Source organism: Halichoerus grypus, chromosome 11, assembly GCF_964656455.1.
Source record: "Halichoerus grypus chromosome 11, mHalGry1.hap1.1, whole genome shotgun sequence".
Taxonomy (NCBI): domain Eukaryota; kingdom Metazoa; phylum Chordata; class Mammalia; order Carnivora; family Phocidae; genus Halichoerus; species Halichoerus grypus.
Window position 1 is genome coordinate 105,956,665 of NC_135722.1, and position 18,163 is coordinate 105,974,827.

The 18,163-nt window shown below is 38.8% G+C and overlaps 1 protein-coding gene across 1 annotated transcript in view; it reads left to right on the plus strand.

Annotated features, from left to right (window-relative positions):
• Nucleotides 1–425: 425 nt before the first annotated feature.
• The window catches only part of C11H11orf65 (chromosome 11 C11orf65 homolog), a 55,405-nt gene continuing 37,667 nt past the window's right edge, over nucleotides 426–18,163 (plus strand). The window contains exon 1 of the mRNA XM_078059053.1: nucleotides 426–488. The gene's annotated coding sequence lies outside the window, so the exon portion shown is untranslated. The remainder of the gene's footprint in view (nucleotides 489–18,163) is intronic.

Genomic DNA, 18,163 nt, shown 5'->3' on the forward strand with positions numbered 1-18,163 from the left:
AAATCTAGAAATAGCATTGGACTACAATCACCTGTCACTTATTCTTTGATCCTGAGCACTAGCTGCCAAATCACTAAAAGGATCCGTTTTCTTATTTACAAATGAATGAATTACTTAAATATGAAAGATTTTGTGTATTTCTCCCACATCTTTAAAGTCCTTGGTGGAAGTGACCGGACTTTGTAATAAGTTTAGCCCCAGTTCGCAGAAATTCACTTTGGTTTCCCTTTCGAAATCCTTTGCCTCAAAGCCATTAATAATCGCAGTGAGACCTCAGGTTCAGCTATCACATTTTTTTCCGTTTTGGATCCCCGGGACACAGTGAGGAGTGGGTGGAGGAAAGGGCGGGGCCGAGGGGGGCGGTGCTAAGGGAGGCGGCGCTAGGGGCGGGGCCTCGAGGCGGGTCAGAACGGAAGTGGAGTCGCGTCATTTCCGTCTGCCGTGTAACCGAGGAGTCCAGCAGAGCCCGGGACCGCGGCGATTGACAGGTGAAGGGAATGGTGTCCCCTCCCTCTCGCCAGTACCACAGCAGTTCCGCTCGCCTTTGTGGCGCCTGGTCTGAGCCTGTCCTTCCCCAGCGCCCTAAAGTCCCCCTGCCCTTGAGTTCCGCTGCCCATCCCACCCCTTAAAAACGTTTGGTGTCCCTGAAGCGCTCCCTTCCGCGGCCTCCAGCTCCTGGTTTCCAGCGCTGCCCACGACTGACACCCCCCCAACACACCCCCACCCGCTGGGGCTGGACGCGCTCCCCGCTCGTCGTGCCACCCCCCGGGCCCCCCTCCTCGCACCTCCGCAGAGACCTGGTTTCTCCCCCTTGAGGCCGAGGGCGAAATAACTTGTTAACCCACCTCACCCTTTTTTTTCCTGGGATTTTTTTTTTTTCCGGCTTCGACTCATGACACGGTTTTCTGTCCTTTCATTGCGTTATTTGGAGCTGGAGCAGGGAAAAGCGTTCCTAACACCACCATGTTCGTGGTGGTTTGCCCTCCTCAGCCCTCGGTATAAAGGGCTACAAGGAAGAAAGGAAGAGTGAAATCACAAAACTGATAAAAAAAGGTCACAAAACACATTGATGTATTTACTAAAACAAAGGAGAAAGTGTAGGTTCCGATCCCAGCAAATTAGCTTTAATACTCTTTCCCAGCTTTTATTTTTAATTTTATTTTATTATGTTAACCACCATACATTACATCATTAGTTTTTGATGCAGTGTTCCATGATTCATTGTTTGTCATAACACCCAGTGCTCCATGCAGAACGTGCCCTCCTCAATACCCATCACCAGGCTAACCCATCCTCCCACCCCCCTCCCCTCTAGAACCCTCAGTTTGTTTTTCAGAGTCCATCGTCTCTCATGGTTCGTCTCCCCCTCCAATCCCCTCCCTTCGTTTTTCCCTTCCTTCTCCTAGTGTCCTCCATGCTATTCCTTATGTTCCACAAATAAGTGAAACCATATAATTGACTTTGTCTGCTTGACTTATTTCACTTAGCATAATCTCCTCCAGTCCCATCCATGTTGATGTAAAAGTTGGGTATTCATCCTTTCTGATGGCTGAGTAATATTCCATTGTATATATGGACCACATCTTCTTTATCCATTCATCTGTCAATGGACATCTCGGCTCCTTCCACAGTTTGGCTATTGTGGACATTGCTGCTATGAACATTGGGGTGCATATGGCCCTTCTTTTCACTACATCTGTGTCTTTGGGATAAATACCTAGGAGTGCAATTGCTGAGTCATAGGATAGCTCTATTTTTAATTTTTTGAGGAACCTCCACACTGTTTTCCAAAGTGGCTGTACCAACTTGCATTCCCACCAACAGTGTAAGAGGGTTCCCCTTTCTCCACAACCTCTCCAACATTTGTTGTTTCTCTCCCTGTCCATTTTTGCCATTCTAACTGGTGTAAGGTGGTATCTCAGTGTGGTTTTGATTTGGATTTCCCTGATGGCTAATGATGATGAATATTTTTTCATGTGTCTGTTAGCCATTTGTATGTCTTCTTCAGAGAAGTGTCCGTTCATGTCTTCTGCCCGTTTTGTGACTTGATTATTTGTTTTTTGGGTTTTGAGTTTGAGAAGTTCTTTATAGATCTTTGATACCAGCCCTTTATCTGTAGTGTCATTTGCAAATATCTTCTCCCATTCTGTGGGTTGCCTCTTTGTTTTGTTGACTGTTTCCTTTGCTGTGCAGAAGCTTTTTATCTTGATGAAGTCCCAAAAGTTCATTTTTGCTTTTGTTTCACTAGCCTGTGGAGATGTATCTTGAAAGAAGTTGCTGTGGCCGATGTCAAAGAGGTTACTGCCTATGTTCTCCTCTAGGATTTTGATGAATTCCTGTCTCACATTGAGGTCTTTCATCCATTTTGAGTTTATCTTTGTGAATGGTGTTAGAGAATGGTCAAGTTTCATTCTTCTGCATGTGGCTGTCCAATTTTCCCAGCACCATTTATTGAAGAGACTGTCTTTTTTCCATTGCATGTTTTTTCCTGCTTTGTCAAAGATTATTTGACCATAGAGTTGAGGGTCCATATCTGGGCTCTCTATTCTGTTCCATTGGTCTATATGTCTGTTTTTGTGCCAGTACCATGCTGTCTCGGCGATCACAGCTTTGGAATATAGCTTGAAATCGGGCAACGTGATGCCCCCAGCTTTGTTTTTCTTTTTCAACATTTCCTTGGCGATTCGGGGTCTTTTCTGATTCCATACAAATTTTAGGATTGTTTGTTCCAGCACTTTGAAAAATGTCATTAGAATTTTGATCGGGATGGCATTGAAGGTATAGATTGCTCTGGGCAGCCTAGACATTTTAACAGTGTTTATTCTTCCCATCCATGAGCATGGAATGTTTTTCCATGTATTTGTGTCTTCTTCAATTTCTTTCACGAGTGTTTTGTAGTTCCTAGAGTATAGATCCTTTACCTCTTTGGTTAGGTTTATTCTGAGGTATCTTATGGTTTTTGGTGCTATTGTAAATGGAATCATTTCTCTAATTTCTCTTTCTACAGTTGCATTGTTAGTGTATAAGAAAGCAACTGATTTCTGTGCATTGATTTTGTATCCTGCCACATTACTGAATTGCTGTATGAGTTCTAGTAATTTGGGGGTGGAGTCTTTTGAGTTTTCCACATAAAGTATCATGTCATCTGTGAAGAGAGAGAGTTTGACTTCTTCTTTGCCAATTTGAATACCTTTTATTTCTTTTTGTTGTCTGATTGCTGTTGCTAGGACTTCTAGTACTATGTTGAACAGCAGTGGCGAGAGTGGGCACCCTTGACATGTTCCTGATCTTAAGGGAAAGGCTCTCAGCTTTTCCCCATTGAGGATGATATTCGCTGTGGGTTTTTCATAGATGGATTTTATGAGCTTGAGGAATGTTCCCTCTACCCCTATACTCTGAAGAGTTTTAATCAGGAAAGGATGTTCTATTTTGTCAAATGCTTTTTCTGCATCAATTGAGAGGACCATATGGTTCTTCTCTCTCCTCTTATTAATGTGTTCTATCACACTGATTGATTTGCGAATGTTGAACCATCCTTGCATCCTGGGGATAAATCCCACTTGGTCGTGGTGGATGATCTTTTTAATGTATTGTTGGATCCTATTAGCTAGGGTTTTGTTGAGGATTTTGGAATCCATATTCATCAGGGTTATCGGTCTGAAATTCTTTTTGATGGGGTCTTTGCCTGGTTTGGGGATTAAGGTAATGATGGCCTCATAGAATAAGTCTGGAAGCTTTCCTTCTGTTTCTATTTTTTGAAACAGCTTCAGGAGAATAGGTATTATTTCTTCTTTGAATGTTTGGTAGAATTCCCCAGGGAATCCATCAGGCCCTGGACTCTTGTTTTCTGGGAGGTTTTTGATCACTGCTTCAATCTTGTTACTGGTTATTGGCCTATTCAGGTTGTCAGTTTCTTCCTGTTTCAGTCTTGGGAGGTTATAGGTTTCCAGGAAGACATCCATTTCTTCCAGTTGCTCAATTTATTGGTATATAGTTGTTGATAATAATTTCCAATAATTGTTTCTATTTCCTTGGTGTTAGTCGTGATCTCCCCCCTTTCATTCATAATTTTATTAATTTGGGTCCTTTCTCTTTTCTTTTGTGTAAGTCTGACTGGTGGTTTATTGATCTTATTAATTCTTTCAAAGAACCAGCTTCTAGTTTCATTGATCTGATCTACTGTGTTTCTGGTTTCTAATTCATTGATCTCTATTCTGATCTTAATTATTTCTCTTCTAATGCATGGCTTAGGCATCATTTGTTGCTTTTTCTCCAGTTCTTTAAGGTGTAAAGTTAGTTGGTGAATTCGGGATTTTTCTATTTTTTTGAGTGAGGCTTGGATGGCTGTGTATTTCCCCCTTAGGACCGCCTTTGCAGTATCCCATAGGTTTTGGACCGATGTGTTTTCATTCTCATTGGTTTCCATGAATTGTTTAAGTTCTTCTTTGATTTCTTGGTTGACCCAAACATTCTTGAGCAGAGTGGTCTTTAGCTTCCAAGTGTTTGAATTTCTGCCAAATTTTTTCTTGTGATTGAGTTCCAGTTTTAAAGCATTATGGTCTGAGAATATGCAGGGAATAATCTCAATCTTTTGGTATTGGTTGAGATCTGATTTGTGACGAATTATGTGGTCTATTCTGGAGAAAGTTCCATGTGCGCTCGAGAAGAATGAGTATTCTGTTGTTTTAAGGTGGAGTGTTCTGTATATATCTATGGGGTCCATCTGGTCCAGTGTGTCATTCAAAGTTCTTGTTTCTTTGTTGATTTTCTGCTTAGATGATCTGTCTATTGCTGAGAGTGGAGCATTGAGGTCTCCTACAATTAATGTACTATCATTAACATGACTCTTTATATTGGTTAACAGCTGGCTTATGTAGTTGGTTGCTCCCATGTTGGGGGCATAGATATTTACAATTGTAGATCTTCTGGTTGGATAGACCCTTTAAGACTGATATAGTGTCCTTCTGTGTCTCTAACTACAGTCTTTAGCTTAAAATCTTATTTGTCTGATATAAGAATTGCTACCCCAACATTGTTTTGAGGTCAATTGGCATGGAAGATGGATCTCCATCCCTTCACTTTCAGTCTGGATGTATCTTTAGGTTCAAAATGAGTCTCTTGTAGACAGCATATGGATGGGTCCTGTCTTTTTATCCAATCTGCAACCCTGTGCCGTTTTATGGGAGCATTTAGGCCATTCACGTTGAGAGTGATTATTGAAAGATATGAATTTATTGTCATCATGTTGCCTGAGAAGTCCTTGTTTCTATAGATTGTCTCTGTAAATTTCTGTTCTATATCACTCTTGGGGTTTTTCTCCTTTTATAGGAAACCCCCCCCCCCCTTAATATATCTTTCAGGGCCAGCTTAGTGGTCACATATTCTTTCAGTTTCTGCTGGTCCTGGAAGCTCTGCATCTCTCCATCCATTCTAAATGACAGCTTTGCCAGATAAAGTATTCCTGGCTGCATGTTCTTCTCATTTAGTACCCTGAATATGTCTTGCCAGGCCTTTCTGGCTTGCCAGGTCTCTGTGGATAGGTCTGACGTTATTCTGATGTTCCTCCCTCTGTTCGTAAGGAATCTCTTCCCCCTAACTGCCCTTAAGATGGTTTCCTTGGTTCTAAGATTTGTGAGTTTTACTAATACGTGCTGGGTATTGGCCTGTTTTCCTTGATCTTGGGAGGGGTCCTCTCTGCCTCTAGGACACAAATGTTTGTTTCATTCCCCAGATTAGGGAAGTTCTCAGCTACAATTTGCTCAGATATATCTTCTCGTCCTCTCTCTCTCTCCACCCCTTCAGGGATCCCAATAATTCTGACATTGGAACGTTTCATGGAGTCACTTATTTCTCTAATTCTGTTTCCATGGATTTTTAGCTGTTTTTCCCAGGCCTCCTCTTTTTCCTTCTTTTCTATCAATTTGTTTTCTAGATCACTAATTCGTTTTTCTGCCTCACTTACCCTAGCTGTTAGAGTACCTAGATTAGATTGGATCTCATTGATAGCATTTTTAAGTTCTGCCAGTTTAGCTTTCATTTCTGCCCTTAGAGACTCTATGTTCCCATTAATCGATTTCTCCATTCTAGCTATCATTTTCATAACTGTTACCGTGAAGTCCATTTCCGACATCTTGATTATATCTGTATCCATTTGTAAATCAGTGGCAGAAGTCACAGTCTCTGATTCTTTCCTATTTTCGGGGTTCCTCCTCCTAGTCATTCTGTCGAGGAGTGGTTGAAGGAATGTATAGAGTCCAAATTATTGACCACTACCCAACCAAGATGCACCTGTTTTGTAGGGACCTTAGGGTTGTCAGCCTCTTGTTCTCCCAGCCTGTCTTCTGGGGGAGGGGCCTGCTGCGCTGTTACTCAGGCCACCCTGTTTGGGCAGAGTTGCCCTGCCCCTTCTGGGGGTGGGGGATGGGCTCAGTGAAAACTGGTTTTTTGGGGCTTTTGTTCTCTGGCAGCTTTACCTGGCAGCTTTCTGCATCTCTTCCAAGAGAGTCAGAGCAGAAGAGACCATTTCCAACCCTCTGCCTCAGAACAGAGATCGCAGTCTGTTCTTCAGTGAGTTCTCCAGGCCACGCTATCTCTGTTTCTGTCTGTGCTGCTATAAACTGCGGTGTCCTGGGTTGTGCACCCCTCAGCAGCACTCCCAGTCCTTGGCTCCAGGTTGGGGCACATCTCTGCCCTTTGTGCTTCTAAAACCACCAGCTGCCCCCAGTTCACACGCGTGGCCCCGCCTCGGGTTTCCGTCCCAGGGGGCTTCCCTAAAGTCCTTTCCCCACTGCTATTGGTCTGTGAGTCTGTGCCCCATCCCCAGCGCGGGAGGCTTTCGCTCACCGTCGGTGTAGGATCATGACAGCTGGCTCCCTCCCCATTCCGTTTATCTTCCAATTTGCGCCTGTGCAATCACGGCTCCCCGCTTCGTACCTCGAAACCAACCACCTGTGATATTCTGTTTGTAGAGATCCAGATCTATCTTCTTACAGCTCAGGCTGATTTCTTGGGTGTTCAGAGTGGTCTGGTAGATATCCAGCTCAATTCAGGGGACCAGTTGGAATAGGGTCCCCTACTCCTCTGCCATCTTTTCTAACTCCTCAGTTCACTCTTTAGACTGCCCCCCAACATGCATCCCCTTTTCCCTTCTGGACACAGAATAACCCACTCTTTCCCAGCTTTTAAAGTAAGTGATACTGAGAATTCAAAGACTTATCTTGGGGGCTTTTTCTTATGAAGATAAAAGATCAGCGGAGCCATAATCTATTAAAATAAAAATTATTGGTTTGAGATAGATAAAAAATCTTCCATTTCTGAATCTGCAAGTGGAACCTGGATGTAGTAAATTCCTTCATTACTTGAGCAGTGGTTCAGTGGTACTTTTTAGGATCTTACAAATGAAGCAGTGTTTTCACGTTGGTTAATTTAGAGCCTCATAATAACCCTGTGAAACCGGTATCACTGCTCATCTAGAATGCCACCAACTGCCCCTACCCGCTCTCTTCTCCAGACTGTGTTCTCTTATATGTACTCAAAAGACTTCCACCCTTCGGTTAATGCCTCTCTGGCACCTTTATTTTCTCCCTCACTATGGGATCATACCTAACAACATCTTAATATGCTTTAATGTTTCTCATATTAAAAAAAACACCCCTGGAGTCCATTCCTGCCCACCAGCTGTCGCTCTGTAACTCTGCTTCTAAGCAGGTGTTATTGTACTTACTGTCTCGACCTTGACTTCTCCTTAACCCATGTCAGGCATTCTTCCTTGCTACTCTGCTGTAAACAGTACTTAACAAGGCTACCAGTGACTTTATCTGGCCAAATCTAGTTCTTTATTCTCAATTTACTTGACCCTCCTTGTGCATTTGACACAACTGAGCACATTCTCTTTCTTGAAATATGCGGAATATCATCATTCCTCAGTGATGTGAGTGACCTGTTTCTGAATCAGGTTAATGTTGAATCCTGGAAGATACTGTGTCAGGATTTTGTGCTACCCATAATGTAACGGTAACATACATGACACGTGTATAAATGTAGCGTCCGTTAATATTTTCACCATCACTTTCTTCAATCTAGACAACCAGCAAAACAGTAAATCAAGACCTGATTTGTACTGTTTGTCAGTTTTTGTGATGAAAATACCCTGGCCGTGGGGAATTTCAAGATACCAAAGTGACCTCAGGTATTGGGAAGAAATGTGCCCTAGTGCACCATAATATATTATTTCCACCATGCAGATACCAGTAGGTAGCATATGGAGGCTAGTAGTTCTCAACCACGGTGATCCTGCTCCCCAGGGGACATTTGGCAATGTCTGGGGACATTTTTGGTTGTCACAGCTGTGCTACTGGCATCTAGTGGATAGAGTCCAGGGATTCTGCTAAACATCCTGCCATATGCGGGACAGCCTCCACAACAAAGAATCCAGCCACAGTTATCAGCAATGCCACTGCAGTGAACATAAATAACCTCAAGAAATAAATAGTAATAAAATGTAGTGTAGGGAAGGAAAAAACATTTTCTCTACTATCTTAGGTTTATAATTGGGACCCGCAAATTAAACTGACAAAAGACTGACTAACCAGAGAAATGGTAAACAAATTGTATTTGATGTTAATATTTCAATTTTACATGCACATAGGGGTCTCACAGAAAAGGAATTAAAAACCCAGGGGCAGGGGGGCGCCTGGGTGGCTCAGTTGGTTAAGCGGCTGCCTTCGGCTCAGGTCACGATCCCAGCGTCCTGGGATCGAGCCCCGCATCGGGCTCCCTGCTCAGTGGGGAGTCTGCTTCTCCCTCTCCCACTCCCCCTGCTTGTGTTCCCTCTCTCGCTGTGTGTGTCTCTCTCTGTCAATTAAATAAAATCTTTAAAAAAAAAAAAAAAAAAAAAAAAAACCCAGGGGCAGGGCGCCTGGGTGGCTCAGTTGGTTAAGCAACTGCCTTCGGCTCAGGTCATGATCCTGGAGTCCCGGGATCGAGTCCCACATCGGACTCCCTGCTCAGCAGGGAGTCTGCTTCTCCCTCTGATCCTCCCCCTTCTCATGCTCTCTCTCTCTGTCTCATCCTCTCTCTCAAATAAATAAATAAAATCTTTAAAAAAAACAAAAAAAAACAAAAAAACCCAGGGGTGCCTGGGTGGCTCATTCAGTTGAACGTCTGACTCTTAATTTCAGCTCAGATCATGTTCTCAAGGTCATGAGATGGAGCGCCACATTGGGCTCAGCAGGGAACCTTCTTGAGATTCTCCCTCTACCTCTGGCACCACCCCTTGCCCCTGTGCTCGCTTGTGCTCTCTCTCTCAAAATTAATAAAATCTTTAAAAAAAAGAAAGAAAAGGAATTTAAAACCCAAAGAGGAGGTTAGACTCGGGGTTTTATATACCATTTTACCAAAGGGTGATAAATTTGTGAAGTGACTAGACAAAGGAAAGGATTTTGGACTTCTAGAGGTGGTAAATTATGGGAATGTAAATATCTAGGGAAACTATTAAAGGTAAGGGTTATTTTAGTAAGGTTTGTTTGTAAAGACCCATCTCAGTGCTGACTTCTTATCTCTGGTGATAATGCTTATTTTTCTCCTGTTGGTACAGTAAAGGAGAGAGACAACAAAGGGAAATTTGTGTCTCACTTTTAGGCAAATGGGGAGGATAGAGAGCTTTTCGTGCATTTGTTCTTTCTAGATTGCCTTTAGCTCAAAATAATCCTTATGCCAAACTGGCATATTTTAAGGTGGTACATTATGATCCCCTATAAGAGTAAGATAATTAGTAGGTGATAAACTTTTAGTATTTGTTACCTTTATTTTATTTATTTGTAAGCTTAAATATTTTTTAGTAATCACTGTTTAAAAACTAGCTTATAAAATTCTTGGAAGTTTAAATTTTGGTTCCGGTCAGCTAATAGAAGCCAGCTGTGGTACACCATCCAAACCAGAAGTTTGTAGTCAGTTTCCCATATAATTATAGTATGGCTCCTGCCTACCTCTTTGACCTTTTTTCCCATACTTCTGCCTCTTCTCTAAGCTCCAACAACACTGCTTTCCTTCTTTCAGCCACTTGAACACACCAAGCTCCTTATCTCAGAGCGTTTTTGTCTTCTATTCCCTGTGCCTAGAACTCTCTTCTATAATTTTCCTGTAGTTGCTTCTTTGCATCATGAAAATTAATGTCTCCTCAGTAGAGAGGCCTTTGCTGACTACTTGTGCTAACATAGCCCTGATCGTTCTTTATCCCACCGTTCTGTCTTACCTTCTTTATTGCACATGCATTTCTTTAGGTTTTTAACTCCATATTTTATTTTATGTTATCTTATTTTTAATTTTAAGTAGGCTCCACAATCAGTGTAGGGCTCGAACTCATAATCCTGAGATTAAAAGTTGCATGCTCTACCACCTGAGCCAGCCAGGTCCCCCCCCCCCCTCCTTTTCTTTAAATATCAAGTATTATCTCCATATTTTAAATAACATGTTATTCTATTTGTTCTTGATTTCTTTTAGATGTAGTTATTATCTGATAATTTTCTATAATACAAACCTCTTACACCAAAGTGCCACAACACACATACATACTTAGACACACTCATCCTCTCCCCTCATCTTCCTAATTAAAACAACAGAGAAATCCTGCCATAATACTAAGTAGGATTCAGAAATTTAATTGCATACAATATAACATTGATTTAATCCAAAGTAACTAAATATCCAGAGTCAGTCTACTTTGGAGACAGGAGCTAGTCAGCAATCATGTTACATCCAAATTCATATCATCACGGGTGATATTATCATAGAGTATATAATTACAGGGTATTACTATTGTAACACATATTGGTAGAGTTAATACTAATATATACCTAGTATGATTGCATAATTATTCATGGATGAGCCAGAGCAAGCTTAGTTTTTTTGTTTCCTTTTGCCCCCCTTCAGAATGATACTTAAAAAAACACAAGTGAGGTCATGTTATTGCTCTGGTATAACCATCCAATAGCTACCCATCACACTTAAAATTCTCACTTTTCAAATGGAAGGCCCGTGTGATCTCTGGTGACACTAGCTCTCTACTTTGATCTCCTACCTCTTCTCTTCTTTGGCTGTGGTCACTCTGGCCTTCTTCCAGCCTCCTATTTCTGTGTCTTCACTTTTGCTGTTCTGTCTGCCTACAAAGTGCTTCAGGTATGTGAATGGCTCCCTCCATTTCATTCAGCTTTGTGCTCAAAACAATAATAAATTAATATAATATGTAAAATTTTTAGCCTTCTCTTCAATAAGTATTTATTCAAAACAGTTTTTAATTGCTGTATGATATTAATGAAATGTTAAAATCTGCCTCTCATTCCCAACACCCGCCCTACAAAGCCCCATCCAAACAAGGAGACTGAAGTCAGAGTAAGAACTCGAGCAAGATTAAGACCCTTACAACTGGCGTCTGGTATGTGTACGGGGGTTTCAGGGACTGCTGTATAGGTGCCAGTTTCTAGAACGTTAGGCACAAAATCAGCTAATGTAACTCCTGGGCCTGATCCTAAGACTAAATCAAGATTAGAGCCATTTTCAGTGGTGAGGAACCTTTTAAAAATTTGTTTCCAGTACGTGGGCCATTACTTTTATAAAGTAAAAGTGACTTACTAGAGAAAGGAAAACAAACAACAAAGATGTACCATACAAACTATAATCCCACTGATGGTGTGTTTGTGTACGCAGAGTGTCACATTGCTGCAGGACTTTCTGACCACTCTCAGTTTCTTTATTTCATCTGGTAACATGCAATTCAGAGGCTGGCATGGGTCTGTGAGCCACACTCACAGTAGCTCTTAGAGATCCACCCACAGAAGATCCACCCTGACCCCTTTTGTCCTACCACTCCCGACTTTTGGGTCAAGCCTGCAACGAGTTGTCCTGCTGATGACAAACTAATTTTTTAACAACTCTTCTTATTATTCAAGTAATATATGTTCATTGTAGAAGTAAGCAAAACAACCATTTAAAATTCTTCCTTAATTCTATCACCACTGTTAACATTCAAATTCATACATAGTTATACACATGTGTGCACACACCCACATATGTCACTTTATACCTGAAGTCACTGAGCCTTGATAACAGATTATCACAGTTTAATTACTGGAGAGATTATTAATAGATCCACAGTAGTCCTTATGTCCGATTTATGTTTAGTTTTTCATTTTTGTAAGGCCTAGAAGTGAAGCACTCTCATAGAATGTTTATACGTGTAAATTGATCAGTGTTTTTGAGGAGAGGATGGCAGTTATCAAAATTTTAATGTGCATACTCCATTCCTTTTCTTTTATGTATTTTTTAAGATTGTTAGCAGGAGGAGGGGCAGAGGGGCAGGGAGAGAGTATCTCAAGCAGACTCCCCTCTGAGCAGTAGAGCCCAGCTCGGGGCTCCATCTCACAACCCTGAAATCATGACCTGAGCCAAAACCAAGAGTCGGATGCTTAACCAACTGAGCCACCCAGGAGCACCCCCACTTCTGTAAATGCAGTTATGTATATTTGAACTACATGTACATCATAAAACCAAAATCACAGTATGAAAGAGTATACTGGAATAAAACCTCCTTTTTATTCCTATCTGACGAAAATGGTCGTTCATGTACCCAAATATATGTATAAGGGTAGTCATTTTGTAACTGTAACAGCAAAAAATAGAAACTATTCAATACTGTTCAATACTAAAGAGTAAATGAATTATGATATATTCAGGAATACTGTGCAACTATAAAGAGTGAGGAAGACCTATATGCAGTAACATGGAAAAGTCTCCCAACACATACTGTTAAGTAAAGAAAGCAGAAAATATGTATAGTTTCATCATATTGATGAAAACAAACCTGTGTGTGGGGTGTGTGTATATACACATATATGGGTGTACATGTGTATATATATATATTTTTTAATATATGTATAATTTAAATATATACATTTAAATTTTAAATATATAAGAAAAGATCTGGAAGAGTCACACATCTATTAATGGATAAAGATAACCTTTGAAGAGAGGACTGGTCTAGAAGAAATGGAGGATTTTAACTTTTACTCTATTCTATATTTGGAATTTTTACTATAAGAATGTATGTGTGTCGTTTATATAATAACTTTTAAAGTAACTAAATCTAGACAGTAGTATGAATAATTTTGGATTTTAAACAGTAAGGAGATATTAAATAAGGAATGATATTTACACATTCTTCTAATGCCATTTAAATATTGCCCTAATTCTATGTTTATTTGTGAATAACCGAATAACTGTATTCTGTATTTTGACCAGTGAAAAAGAACATGGACAGGAAAACATGAGTAATGAATCAAGATGACCACTGTTTCAAAATTCAGTATAATTATTTTTCTATTTTTTCCTCACATTTCAAAGTTGAAATTTTTGTATGATTTTTAAAAATGATGATAAATCACAGATGGCAAAGTTACCATCTGTATTTATTTCTCTTAATGATAGAAATAGGGACAGTATCCTTAAAAATTATTAAAGCTGATTATCACGCTATTCACAAAGAAAACTTTTTTTTTTCCTTAAGTGTCCTGAAATACACTGATAAACTACACTTTGTTTCTTCTCCACCTGCTGGCTAAGAAGAGTGTATCTCAAAATACTATCCTTTGACACAAATTAGCAAACATTACAATATTCCTTACTATAATTTGTGCTAATAGTTATCTGTAAATTGTGAGAATGATTTGCTTAAAATGTTCAGTTACATCAGTTTTTAAACCAGAATAATGCACATGGATAGTTCCTATTTTTAAAAATAATTTGTATTATAATAAAAGATACAATGCATTGAGTAGTTACAGTGCTCGTTGCTTCACCTGTATTACCTAATTTAATCCTCCTAATTCTATGAGATAGGTACTATTATGAGTCCCCATATTTCACAGATGAGGAACTGAAGTTGGAATAAGTTAAATAACTTACCCAAGATCACACAGCTAAGTATGAGGTAGAATTTTTTTAATATTTAAAGCCCCATGGGGCGCCTAGGTGGCTCAGTGGTTAAGCATCTGCCTTCTGCTCAGGTCATGAGCCCCGAATTGGTCTCCTCCACTCAGCGGGGTGTCTGCTTCTCCCTCTGACCCTCCCCTCTCTTGTGCTTTCTCTCTCTCGCTGTCTCTCAAATAAATAAAATCTTAAAAAAAAAAAAGATTTAAACCCCCATTTTTCTCACTTTAGACCCACAGACTTAACCTGTATCCTCATGCCTCCTATAGTATTAAAACTATTTGAAGAGAAAGAAAAAAATCATACATTGTTTTTCATAGAGCACTTTCTCCCTATTGTTAAAAATATCAATTTTTTTAAAACTCAACAATACATACAGTCAGGAAGAAGACATCTTTAGTTTTAAGCCTAAAAATAAACATCAAAAGAAAATAACAAAGAAAATATTTTTTTCTTTAATTTTTCCTATAAATGGCGTATCTGGTAGAGAATTTTTCTCTTGGTCTTTGTCTCTCTAAATACAATGCATGTATTAGTTAATGTCTGTTATATATTTAAATACTTCAGGGATTGGGAATTTATAAATCCTTATAAATTCCACATTTTACGAGCAACAGTTCAGGATTTTAAAATTTTGAGCAGAATTTATTCACTTAGTTTGGACTATGATAAAGCATCTCAGAACCGTATTGCTGTTATAAATGTAATGGATAACAGTATTTATACTGTGAAGTGTTAATAACAGAGATTAAGTAAAACCCATGTTTATCCCTGTGTCCAGTGCAGGACCCTTTTTTTTTTCTTTTTATTTAACTATTGGAGCATTGTGTCCTTTATAATGTAACCTCACAGAATTGTGACACTGAAAGTGCCTTTGGAGTTAATTTATTGCAGTGCTTTTATTTTACAGCTAATGAAACTGAAGCCTAAAGATGTTGAGCTGTTTGTCTAAGGTTACATTAAGTAGCAGTATGAACTAAAACTAAACCACATGGGCAGTCTGTCAGTTCAGTAGTCTTCATTCTATGGTTCCATGTACAAAAACTATCAAAAACAGTGCGTTACTTACAAAGCTTATGTATAGCTTGTATTTCCTCTCCTTATGTATACTGACAACAAATAGAATTGTTGTACATAATTTACACAACCTAGAGAAACAAAATTCTTGCAGTACACTTTTCTGATAACATTGGAGCAATATTGGAACGGTTTCATTATTGACCTAATCAGTCATTCAATTTTGAATGATATCCTTTTTTAGGATAATAAATGCTTAAGCAGTATAAAAAAGAATTGAGCTTACTACAAATTTTTTATGTATGGTAAAATACGCAAAAAGCAATATTAACCATCTTAACCACTTGTGAGTGTACAGTTCATTGGTATTAAATACATTCATAATGTTGTGCAGCCGTCACCACCATCAACCTCCATAACTCTTTTCATCTTGTAGAACTGAAACCCATACCCATTAAGCCATAACCAACCTGTACCCCCACCATGCCACTGGCAACCACCATTCTGCTTTCTGTCTATGATTTTGACTTCTGTAAGTATCTCATATAGGTAAAATCAGACATTATTTGTCTTTTTTTTTTTTAAGATTTTATTTATTTGACAGAGAGAGAGACACAGTGAGAGAGGGAACACAAGCAGGGGGAGTGGGAGAGGGAGAAGCAGGCTTCCCGCTGAGCAGGGAGCCCGATGTAGGGCTCGATCCCAGGACCCTGGGACCATGACCTGAGCCGAAGGCAGACGCTTAACAACTGAGCCACCCAGGCGCCCCTGGAATTTGTCAGTTTCATCAGGTTATCAAACATGACTATAAACTATGACTCATTGTTCATAGTACTGTAGAATCAGTAGTAGTGTCCTCATCTCATTTCTAAATTACCAAAAGTAATTTTTTTCTCAATCCATCTAACTAAAGATTTGCCAATTTGGGTGATCTTTTCAAAGAATCATCTTTAATTTCATTGATTTACTCTATTGTTTTTATGTTCTCTATTTCTTTTATGTCTGTTCTAATCTTCTTCTAGCTCTGGGTTTAGTTTGTTTTACTAGTTCTGTAAGTTGTAGTTAGATATTGATTTGAGATCTTTCTTTTTTTTAATGGGTATATAGTTCTAAGTTTCCCTCTTAACACTGCTTTCACTGCTTTCTGTAAGTTTTGATACGTTGTGTTTTAGTTTTCATTTTCCTAATTTCCCATGTAATTTCTTCTTTGATTGTTTAGGAGTATGTTATTTAATTTCCACAAATATGTAAATTTACCTGTTGTTGGTTTCTAACTTCATCCTGTTGTGCTTTGATAAGATACTTTGTATGATAACTGTCTTTCAAAATACATTGAGACATAATTTGTGGCCAAATATATGGTCTGTCCTAGAAAATGTCCCTTGTGCACTTGAGAAGAATGTGAATGCTGCTATTATTTGGTAGAATGTTCTGTGTTTGTTAGATCAAATTGATTTATTGTGTTGTTCAAGTCCTGTATTTCCTTATTTATTTCTGTCTGGTTATTCTGTCCATTATTGAGAATGGGGTATTGAAATCTGCAACTGTTATAGTAAAGCTATATATGTCTATGGCATATATGTATATTCCTCAATTCTGTCATTTTTTGCTTCATATATTTTGCTGGTCTATTATTAGATGCATAAATGTTTGTTATATTTTCTTACTTCATTGAATCTTTTGTTAATGCATAATGTCCTTTGTCTTTTTTAAACTTTTTTTGATTTAAAGTCTATTTTGTCTGATATTAAGATAGTCACCACTCCTTTCTTTTGGTTACTATTTGCATGGAATATCTTTTTCCATCTTTTCACTTTCAGTCTATTTGTGTCTTTGAATCTAATGTGAGTCTATTTTACATAGCATATAGTTGGATTCTGTGTTTTTATCCATGCTGCAAATCTCTGTATTTTGATTGGAGAGTTTAATCCATTTACATTTAAAGTAATTACTGAGAAGGAGGGCCTTACTTCTGTCTTTGCTATTTGTTTTCTATATGCTTTATAACTTTTTTAAAAAAGATTTTATTTATTTATTTGTCAGAGAGAGAGAGCGAGTGAGCACTAGCAGGAGGAGCAGCAGGCTCCCCGCTGAGCAGGGAGGCTGATGCAGAACTCCATCCCAGGACCCTGGGATCATGACCTGAAGGCAGACACTTAACCAACTGAGCCACCCAGGCATCCCTGCTTTATAACTTTTAAATCATTTCCTGCATTACTGTCTTCTTTGTGTTTAGTTGATTTTTTATAGTGAAACATTTAAATTCATTTCTCATTTCCTTTTGTGTATACTCTGTAGCTGTTTCCTTTGTGGTTACCATGGGGATTACATTTAACATCCTAAAGTTAAAGCACTCCATTGTGGATTTATGCCAGTTTAACTCCATTAACATACAAAACTCCTCTTTTACAGCTCCATCCCAACTCCTTTTAATTGTTGATGTTACAAAATTACATTTTTATACATTGTGTGCCCCCAAAACACAATCTAATATTTTAAATATACTTGTCTTTTAAATTAAACAGTATGTGGAATTACAAACCAAAGTTACCATAATTCTAGTTTTTAGAATTATAATTTTAAAAAATATATTGTTCTCTTAAATCATGTAAAAACCAAAAAATAGAGTTACAAATTATTACAATAATATTAGCTTTTATAACTTCCCATTTATTTAATTTTAATGAAATTTCTATTTCTTCATATAACTTTTAAGTTACTGTCAAGTGTCCTTTCATTTTTCCCTGCAGGATTCTCTTGAACATTTCTTGCAGAACAGGTCTAGTAGCAATGAACTCTTACAGCTTTTGTTTATCTGGGAATGTCTTAATTTCTCCCTTACTCTCAAAGAGCAGGTTTGCTAGATACAGGATTCTTGGCTTGTATTTTGTTGTTGTTGTTAAGCAGTTTAAATATATTGACCCACTGCCTTCTGGCCTCCAAAGTTTCTGATGAGAAATCTGTTAAAGTATTAAAAATTCCTTGTATGTGATGAATCACTTCTCTCTTGTTGTTTTCAAGAGTTTCTCTTTATCTTTGGCTTTCAAAAGTTTAATTATAATGTGTCTTGGTGTGGATGTATCTTTGAGTTGATCTTGGAGTCTCTTGAGCTTCTGGGATGTTGATATTCATGTATTTCATCAAATTTGGCATTTTTCAGCCATTA